The sequence below is a fragment of the Capsicum annuum genome, chromosome 7 (genome assembly GCF_002878395.1).
Source record: "Capsicum annuum cultivar UCD-10X-F1 chromosome 7, UCD10Xv1.1, whole genome shotgun sequence".
NCBI lineage: Eukaryota > Viridiplantae > Streptophyta > Magnoliopsida > Solanales > Solanaceae > Capsicum > Capsicum annuum.
Window position 1 is genome coordinate 114,880,756 of NC_061117.1, and position 10,481 is coordinate 114,891,236.

The window sequence follows — 10,481 nt, forward strand, 5'->3', positions numbered from 1 at the left end:
GCTGAGTTGGGGTCCAATCTGTAACCCCAATTGGAAGGGAGTCAATATCGCGCCATCAGTAAGGATAAGATGTGAGTGACCCTCATCTGATAGTGTCCCCAAAATAAAATGGTGGGCCCTCATCTGACAGTGCTTATCCACCTCATCAACCCTTATTTGATAGTGTTGATGTCTTAACCTATGCTGGCTACATAGTTCTGGAATGCAAGGATGACTTCTAAGAATCACACCCTCATCTGACAGTGTGTGTTCCCATCCTTAGGTTCACTCGGTGCTAATTTTTACTCCCATCTGAATATACACTGTACATGAATTACTGAACTAAATAGGACTGAGTTAACTGAGTTCCGTTGACTGACAGAATATTACTGAGCTTTCGGAGATTACTGGGATTTTTGAGTTTTACTAAGTTTTCCTGAGTCACATGACTAACTGAATTATACTGAACATGGCTTGACTTAGGATATCGTGAAAACATGACACTGACTCTAGCCATACAACTAAATTATAGGATACAAGTACCTCCAGGACCGATGGAAAGAAACTGTCAAAGAATGACTTTCTTGAATACATAACCAGCATCACAATCCATAATTCATTTATTGAGGCATTTCATCAAACATGTGATATGCATAAACTTGTACATATATGAGGATTGCATAATATCATACTAGTTGGGCACTTCTCCATCACATAGGCATTTAATCAAACACATGGTAAGCATAGTAAATGTAGACAACATTATACAACAAATAAACATCATGATTCAACTCTAATTTCATCATACAAGGGTTTAATCATAGGTTCACATGAATCTACACATATACTAATCAATTTCACATAAAATTGATCACCCAACATGGATTAAAATTCAATTGGTCATTATCAACATGAACAAAAGCAAACCCAACATGAAATTCATAAAGAAATCCATACACTTGAACTTTGAAAAGAGATTCTTGGGCTTCATGGATGAAAGGAGCCCATGAATGAACACTATGCATACCTGGTAGAGAGTTTCTTGAAGTTCTTAAACTTGAAGAATTTAAATCTCTTATTTCTTGAAGAAGATTTGGATTTTGTTGCTTAAGGATTGCTCTTAGGGAGAAAACCCTAATTTTTATGTTGTGGAAGAATAATAAATTTTTGAAGCCTTGGTCAGATATTACTAGGTATATAAACAGGTGGTCAAAGACCAAAAATCCCCTTTAAAATGACTTAAAAATAACTGAACGGGATTTCCGACAGTCCATCGCTGGCTCGACGGTCCGTCGTATGTGGACCAAGAAAAGGATTTACTGCCTAAGTAGCGACGGCTTGGTCGATGGTCCATCACAAGTTCGACGGTCCGTCAACTTGTCTGTCGCACCTTATCCACAAGGTTGCCTCACTGCCTTGCCTGCGATGGTCAAGGCGATGGTCCGTTGCTAGGTCGACGGTCCGTCAACCTGGCCGTCGTACCTAAGCGATTCTGGCAGCTCTGAGTAAAAAGTCCATAACTCTTTACTCCGATATCGGATTTGGACGAAATTGGTATCGTTGGAAAGCTTATTTAATTTCCCAAGTGATAAAAAGTGAAAATCTTAAAAATTCCATATGTATAAAAGTGGGTTTATCTTTCAAAGAAAGCTTCTAACACTCTTGGGATGATTTCAAGCTAGGAAAAATTATGGGGTATTACAACCTCCCTAATTTTTAGCTGATGATACCCAAATCGGAGATTGATCTTGGAGAAGAATTTAGCACCCTGAAGCTGATCAAAGAGATCATAAATTCTTGGAAGAGGGTACTTTTTATTTACCATGACCTTGTTCAACTACTGGTAATCAATACACATCTAAAGAAAACCATCCTTCTTACACGCAAACAATCCTGGTGCACCCCATAGGGACACACCAGGACAGATGGAAATCTTATCTAAGAGGTCCTTTAGTAGCTCCTTAAGTTCTTTTAACTCAACTGGAGCTATTCTATACGGGGGGAATAGAAATAGGACGAGTGTCATGAACAAGATCAATACCAAAATAAATCTCCGAATTGGAAGGGATACCACGAAGGTCATTAGGAAAGACCTCAGGAAATTCATTTACCATGGGAATCAAGTGCAAAGAAGGACCTTCCAAGTTAGAATCTTTAACTTGGACCAGATGATAGAGGCAGCCTTTGGAAATTAATCTCTGAGCTCTAACATATGATTTGAATTTGCCCTTAGAATCTAGGGAACCACCCTCCCACTTAATAACTGGGTCATTTGAGAATTTAAACAAGATCTTACGGGTCCGACTGTCTAAAGACGCATAGCATGAGTGCAACTAGTCTATTTCCAAAATAATATCAAAGTCAACCATATCTAACTCTATCAAGTCTACCATAGTTTCCCTACTACCAACGAATACCATACACCCCCTATAGACTCTTCTGACAACCACAGAGTCTTTTACCGGGGAGAAATAGGAAAATGGTCTGACATATACTCAGGACCAAAATTATAATACACAGCCATAAATGGGGTCACATAAGAGAGAGAGGACTCTTAATTAAGTAAATAGTACATATTATGTGAAAAGAGTTTTAACATACCAGTAACAACATCCAGAGATGCCTCAGACTTCTAACAAGTAGTGAGAGCATAAAAATAATTTCGACCAGTATTGGAGCCAGTAGTAGGACCCTTCAGTGCAAAACATGATAAAGAGGCAATAGGAACGTTGTTTTCCCTAGAAGCAATTCTAGAGGGACAATTCTGCTGCATATGCTCGATCTGACCACATATAAAACATCGATTCCTCTCCTTCTCGCACTAACCACAGAATCTGTAGGGAGAGTAGGATGGTGATGATTGGGACTCACTGACCTGAGATTGGGCACCTTGTGCCCTAGAAGCATCACCACCTTGAAAGCGTCGGTCTCCAGATGGCTTTGGGTAGGGAGCACTAGCCGTCGAATAGGAATTAGGACTTCCCAACTCTTCTTATTAGGCCACTTCCCACTCTGCTGTTGGCCCCCACTCTATTTTAAATACCGAGATATCTTACTTTGCCTCTTACCAATCTTAGCCTGTTTTTTTTCTCCTCTTTGACTTGTTGCATATATACAACCAATCTAGAAATGTCCATGTCCTTGATCAATAAGGCAGCCTTACTCTCAAGGATCAACTCGTGAGATAATCTCAAAGCAAACTTTCTCATCTAGGCCCTCATATCAGATACCAATTCAGGAGCATACCGAGGAAATTGATGGAATTTCAAGGCATACCCCTTGACTATCATCCTTTCTTGCTTCAATTTGACAAATTCTTCCGCCTTAGCTTCCCCCAACTCCTAAGGAAAGAAACGGTCCAGAAATGTACTAGATAAATCATCCCATAAGAAAAAACCAGCATCCTCACCTCTCTATTTTCCCACTCTTCATACCACTGGAACATAGCGTCTTTCAATTAGTAGGCGACAAACTCCACACCTTCAACCTCTGAAGTATGCATAACCTGGAAGATCTTCTCCATCTCATCAATAAAGCTTTGAGGATCCTCCTTAACCTTTGTACTAGTAAACATTAGAGGATGCAACTGTGATACCCCGAGTTTTCTCGTTAAATATTTTGCTCCCAAATGTGTTGAGTCGTTAAAGCCTTTTTATCTTTCCAAGAGTCCATTAAGATCTCGGACGAAAATATATTGAATTTTGTTCTTTATCATGATTAATAATTTTTCTGTGTGGAATTTCTGGATATGCAACCCATCATCGTGTAGAGCATCGAATAATATTTCCAACGATATGTGGATCATCCAAAACGGAAACTCGAGCGATGAGTTATGATCATTCCGATCTAACCGTGAATAGTGGTGAACAGTAAATATGCAAGAAAAAAATACTGAGGCCAGGCAAATTTTAGGGTCAACTTCAAAGGATCATAAGTCCTTGTACATAATGAGCTGGGTGAGCTACTATATATCGACAGAAAGCTCTGAGAGTCCTCTTTCCAATGAAATTGGTTTTATCTAATTTTTCCATTGGGGAAAAAAGTTATGGTCGATCTACTTCAGCCTATCAAAACAGTCCACCAAAGGACAGATTTGACATTATTTGATTTTTAAGGGTATTTTGGTCATTTCTACTCCAATCTATTCGGGTAAACCATGGATTTAAGTCCATTAAGAGAATTCAATAGCTCATTTTTCTCCAAAACTTCCTAAGGCTCAAACCCCAACCCTACTACTCCAAATTTCATCCTTCTATGTCTCTTGATTGAACCGTAGAAATTTCAAATTGATTTGGGATTCGAGTTGATCATGTTAAGGGCTTCGAGAAGCACCCTTTATTTTCGTGAATAAAGTTCTGGAGTCGAAAGTTCATATTCATCTTCCATTTTTAGGTATGTGGGGCTTTGAACAAGAATAATTCTTCCGTTCGTGTGCCCGTATCTTTAATTTTTATTATGGATTATTATGATTTTGGCAAATGAATTTATTTCCAAGATATCCTACCATGAGATTTTGATTATGTATATATGTAAATTGTTCAAGCTTGCCAATTATGATTATTTAATGGATTCATATAGTTCTGTAAGTTGAATTATGTCTAAATAATTCGATTATGAACTTATAAAGATTTGAATTGTAAGTTTTGAATCACATGAGTATTTGACTATTTTCGTTCTATGAATTGAGATTTAATATTGGGATTCTTGGTGTTTCTATCAAGAATTGATATATTTGGAACATGTATCCACGTTTTAAGTTCAAGAATGAATTATTGGTATTTCCAAGTGTTTTCGAGCCATGTGTTAAATTTTAAGCTTCCTTATGACTATTTGAATTATTGGGTATATTAATATCGAAGTTCCAATGAGTCTTGGTATTTTTTTGATGGTTTTGATGAGTTAAATTGTTGAAAATATTACGTATTGAGTCTTCATATCCTTGTCCAAATATCGAGTTGGTTATGGTTCAATGCATTGATACCTTGTTGATATTGAGGAAGATTAAAATATTTTGAGCTAAAATGTGTTGAGTTAGGAATCAACAAATTGATATGATTTGATAAATGAGAAAGAGATTTGATTTGGTCTTTATGATAGACCCTTGTGATGTTGTGGTGGATTTCCTAACGCGTTCTGAGCTTATCGGAGAGTAGTACTTAGCACCGAGAGGGAAATTTGGTATTTTCCCAAACCTATGTGCCACCGTAGGGTTGTGTGATGATGATATTATTGGCCAGAGAGCCCGATTGTGATTATTACAATTTTAAGGTCGTACTCCCTGGCAAAGAGTATGACGCTCTCGCCAACAGGGGTTTCAAACGTTGGTATTCCACGTAGCTCACGTAGGGTTGTCGGTTATAGAAAACTCCCATGTCCATAAGATTAAGTTTCTTGAATTACCGAGTCACTCCGAGATTTGAGTCAAAGAGTTGAGAGTTTATGATGTTTTATGGTCATTTATGATGATTTATAATTACCTGTGATGATTTTTGACAATATGATAATTTATGATGTTATCATAATTTATGATTTATAATGATTTATGTGGATTACGAGATTTTATCATATGAACTGTTTATTATGAAATTACGAAAAGTATGATTTGATATAACTCAAGCCAAGTGAGTCACCATTGTCCGTATGCATGTTTTCATGAAATTAATTATACTATTTATATTGTTACATGCACCCCCACATACTTAGTATATTTCAAAGTGCTGACCCACATATTTTCATGGGCTACATTCTTACCAAAATGTAGGTACAAGCTGTAGCGCACATATCATGTTCAGTTTGGTTGCAGCTCTCGATCGGCAGGTGATTAGTCCTTTTGATTTAGGGACTTGAGTTGTTCAGATTTGAGGTGTATTGTATTTTCTATATTCAGTCGTATTGAGTAGAGGTAGTTGGGAGTCATGACCCAGCTATCTTTTGTCATTACTAGTAGAGGCTTCATAGATAGTCACTAGTAGTCAATGTATTCAGTTTCAGATTTGTATATATACGAGCAGAATTGTGACCGTGTAAATTTACTTTCATGTTGGTCAGACTAAGTTATGGGTTGTTTCTGCATTATTCCTTCTATTTTATGTATTTTATTTAGTTGCTTTGGGTTATGCCAGATGAAGGGTTAGCTTGGGGTCACTTGTGACCTTAAGCACCGTGTGACGTCTCGGGATCCGATTTCGGGCCATTACAGTAACCTCATGAATTAGCCAACTCTAGTGGCCTCAAATGAACCCATAGCATCACTAGCAGGCCAGACTGTTATGAGTGAGATATCACCAACTGAGTCAATAGGGTAATGGAGTGACGGAACTTATTAATAACCTCTTCGGAAGGCAACTGAGTATGAGTGTCACCTTCGAGGGTAGGATCAATAGGGACAGATGGGACCCCATGAGGACAATTAGATGCAGCGACCCTTGACCGAGTTCGGACCCTAAAAGTTGGACGATCTTTGTCCGCATTATCCCAAGACGGGATAAAAAAGATTGCATAAGTATCAGATCTTCTAGGAGGCATGATCTGAAAGAAGAGTAAACGGATTCAGAAGAATCTAAGGCCTTAGATTCTATAGCTCGAAATTAAGACAACAAGAAAGGGCAATATTCCTAAATATCTCATAGCCTTCCTCTTATAAGTATGGCATGCTACATACCCATAAAAGAGACTCTACTTGATACGACTTTGTCAGACACCCAATGACACCAAACCTAAGCTCTAATATCAACTTTGTCATGACTCAAACTAGGGCCTGACCATGATGGGTATCTCAAGTCCCACGTGGACCGAAGATCATCCCTTTCACCTAACCTAGTCAGCTCAACAACCTCAAGGGTCGAATGAATTTCGAACATATAACAAGATAGTGTAAAATAAGACTAATCATACCACATGAAATATTTAAATCAATCAACCAAAATAACATACCTAAGTCCACAATAATCCAACAAATTCTCTATAAATCCGAAGTCAATAACATGTCAGTACATGCCCCCAACAATAACCAAAACAAGGTCTAATCAAAGTCTAAGACATAGAATATAAATACCACAAATGAAGCCTTCCGAAGTATGGAAGTTCACCACTTCACTTTTGACTCATGAATTATTTGAATACCTGATCACTACGCAGAAAAAGTAGAAGAAGTTTCGGGACCTGTATAACATGGGGATACATCATTCGCAGATGGTTAGCGGTTGGAGCGCTAGCATATAACTCAAGAATAAAGGAATAAAGTAATGACATCATTCAAAACCAAGTCAAATAATCGTATGCAATCACATGTATACGTATATATATATAATAGTGTCAGGATAGAGAGCAAGGCTCAACATGAAATTTTAAAATGTTAACTTGGGTTGTGTAGAATAACCATCATATACCAAGGCACCCATGGTCTATATGGGCCCAGCTCTCCCCTAGCTAGAAGGGCCTCAGTGCACCTAGCCATATGAACTAGAGAATATCTATAACCGTATATGCCATTATGGTGGACTTGAACCTCCCAGCATAATCAAGGTGACTTAAGCACCAATGTATACAATATGGGGGACTTGAACCTCCTATTCATATATTTATTCGGGGGACTCAAACCTCCCGATCATATAGACACCCATACTGGCTATCGTAGTTTCTAATGTTTGTGCTTCGGACTCAACTTTCACGGTCATGCTACACATCCTTCTTTAAAGCCTAATTAAAATATTCTTTGCACATACACACAACTATTAGTCTAATTTCTTACCAAAGGCATCCTATTGGTATCGTTATACCAACCCCATTTGCAAGTGTATAACATGCCATTAATCATTATCATTCAACTTTGGGACTCGAACCCATTTTCTATACGAAGACATCAATTCAACTCAACTTTTAGGGACTCAAACCCATTTAGACAATTAATCCACCAAGGTTATATTTCAAATCAATTTATGACCCACAAGATCTTCATGAAACCATTTACCAACGATTTACATTATTAGGACAATGCCTTAGTTTAAATCGTAATTCAATTCAATTTATGGTCATCCTTCATTAACATTATTATGCCAAGTATTAATTCAAAACACAATTCTTATGTGACAAGATTTTTCTCATTGACATTTTCACAAACAGGTTGAGGATATACCATAAACAAACCATTATTCAAAGCCAAAATCCATCAAGTTAGGGTTAACCATGACCCATCCATTAAACCATAATTCCCATGCACCTACATGTGCAAAACCATTATAAAAAACATGTATAAACACAAGTGAATCATGAGAGAACAATACTCAACCATGGATTTCAAAATCACCATTTATGATTCAAGAACAATGTTTAAACACATGATTTTAGCGAACTAACAATGAAGAAAGAGTCACATGCCTGAGTGACAAAGATTCATCGAGAGATTTTGATCCTTAAGCCTCTAGATGACTAACCTGAGAAAACCCTAGCCCAATTTTCTTGAGAGGTTCTTAGAGAGTTTTGGTCTTCTAAAGTGAAAAATGAAAGGCCAAAAAATGTTATAAGACACGAGGTATTAAGGTCTTGGGGTGGGAATTATCCAAAATACCCTCAGCTTAAAAGTTGTAAAAAATATGTAGGAGGGTACGGTTGGACCCCTCAACTCGTATCCACATCATACGAGTGGTACCCTCAACTCGTAACTTGATCAGAAAGTTGGACACCACATTCTGTTCAACATATGAATCCCTTGCCCAACTCGTACCATCACCATAGACTAGTACCTTTCAAGTCGTACCCTAAGCAGAACATCAAAGACTAGACAACATACGGTTGGGCACTATACTTCTCGTATTATGAAAATACGACTTATATGGGGTGTTCTCGTACCTTGAATAGAACTTGGCCAATATGATACTGGCCAATATACGACTAGGGTCCTAGACCTGTATCCACACCATATGAGTCATGGTGCAAGCCATATGTTGATCAGAAGGTTTAAGACTCAAGAAATTTGGCAAGGGCCAAAGTTTGAGGTGTTTCAAATTCACAGAGTATTGTGAAGTTGGATTCCAAATTTAAGCTTTTTCCTATTACTACACCTTGTATGAATTGGGCATTCTTACAAATGACATTAAAAGCAATAGAATTTGGATTCTGATTCTAGATGATCCAAATATTATTCATAATACTTTGATCATAATTATGACAAACATTCACCTATTAACAATCTTCTTGAGAACTTGCTTCTTATTTCTTTAATCGTATGTTTTAATACTGTAATAAGGTCTATCTCATTATTCATAATAAAGATCTTAAACTCTTTTTGCTTATTTACAAACCTAGTTAGAAGCAAACCATTAAGTCCTCAAAGAAAACAATCAGAATTACTATCCAAGCATACTACAATATGTTATAGTAGCTATCTAATCTTGCAGTTATTCATAAGCAAATCTTCATTATGTAAGTAAATTCAATAAGCAAAAGACAAGTATACTGTCATAGTGATCAACAACCAATCAAGAAAAGCATGGTAGAGCAGTAGTGTTGTCCCTCATTCTGATAGTTCCTGGCCCTTGATGTGTACGTACAATGCCACCTCTCTACATACTCTATCAATTTTGTAGTGGCCTTTAAATCTTAAATCATTTCTCTTTCTCCCTATGATATTCACAACCATAGCAAATACATTACATAGGATTGATCCATTGCCATAACTGGACATTCCTATTAGCACATAGTATCTCCTCGTTCTAGTCTGGTTATGCCCAGCCAACTAATCCATAACTCTCTTATAATAGTGTACCACCAAGAATAAATGATCAAATGACTCTATTTTTGTGGAAAAAGATGCAATTCATAGGAATATGGAAGCCAAACATTTGCAACCTTTTGACCGTAGCTAGTTTTCTTCAAGCAGCTAATCAAAGAGTGGATTTATATCTTGGGTGAATACTTTGTTGCAGAGTGATATTCTTTCAGGGGACTTTTTAGTCTTGAGGTAGAAGTAGACAATACATCTTGTGAATGGAGAACTTCCCATTAACTAACAGAGTGTTAAATCCGGTAGTTAGGTCACCCTGAAGGTGGGGTAATTGTAAGACATATCTTCTACCCTCCAAGATTTTCCTCACAACAAGTAGGATTCACAAGAATTGGATATAAAATGTTTAAGACAACTAGATTAAAGAGCAGTTTGATAGATATGACAGATTTTAATTTACGATCATAAGATTCAAAAATCTGATTTGCTTTCTTAAACCTTAGGTCAAATCAAAATAGAATAAGCAAATCGAAAGGGAGGTAAAACATTATTAATTGGAGATAAATGAAAACTTACAAAGAAGTATTAGTTTTTAAAGCATCATATATTTAATATTTTGAAATAAACTTACCTAAGATTTACTTAAACTAACAATATTTATGTGATATAGAAGAGATCATTTCGACGCGCCTAATTCATCTGCTTCAACTGTTATTTTATTATATGATCCTTAATTAATTATTAGAAGTTATTTATGTATTTAAAAATTAATAATATTTAA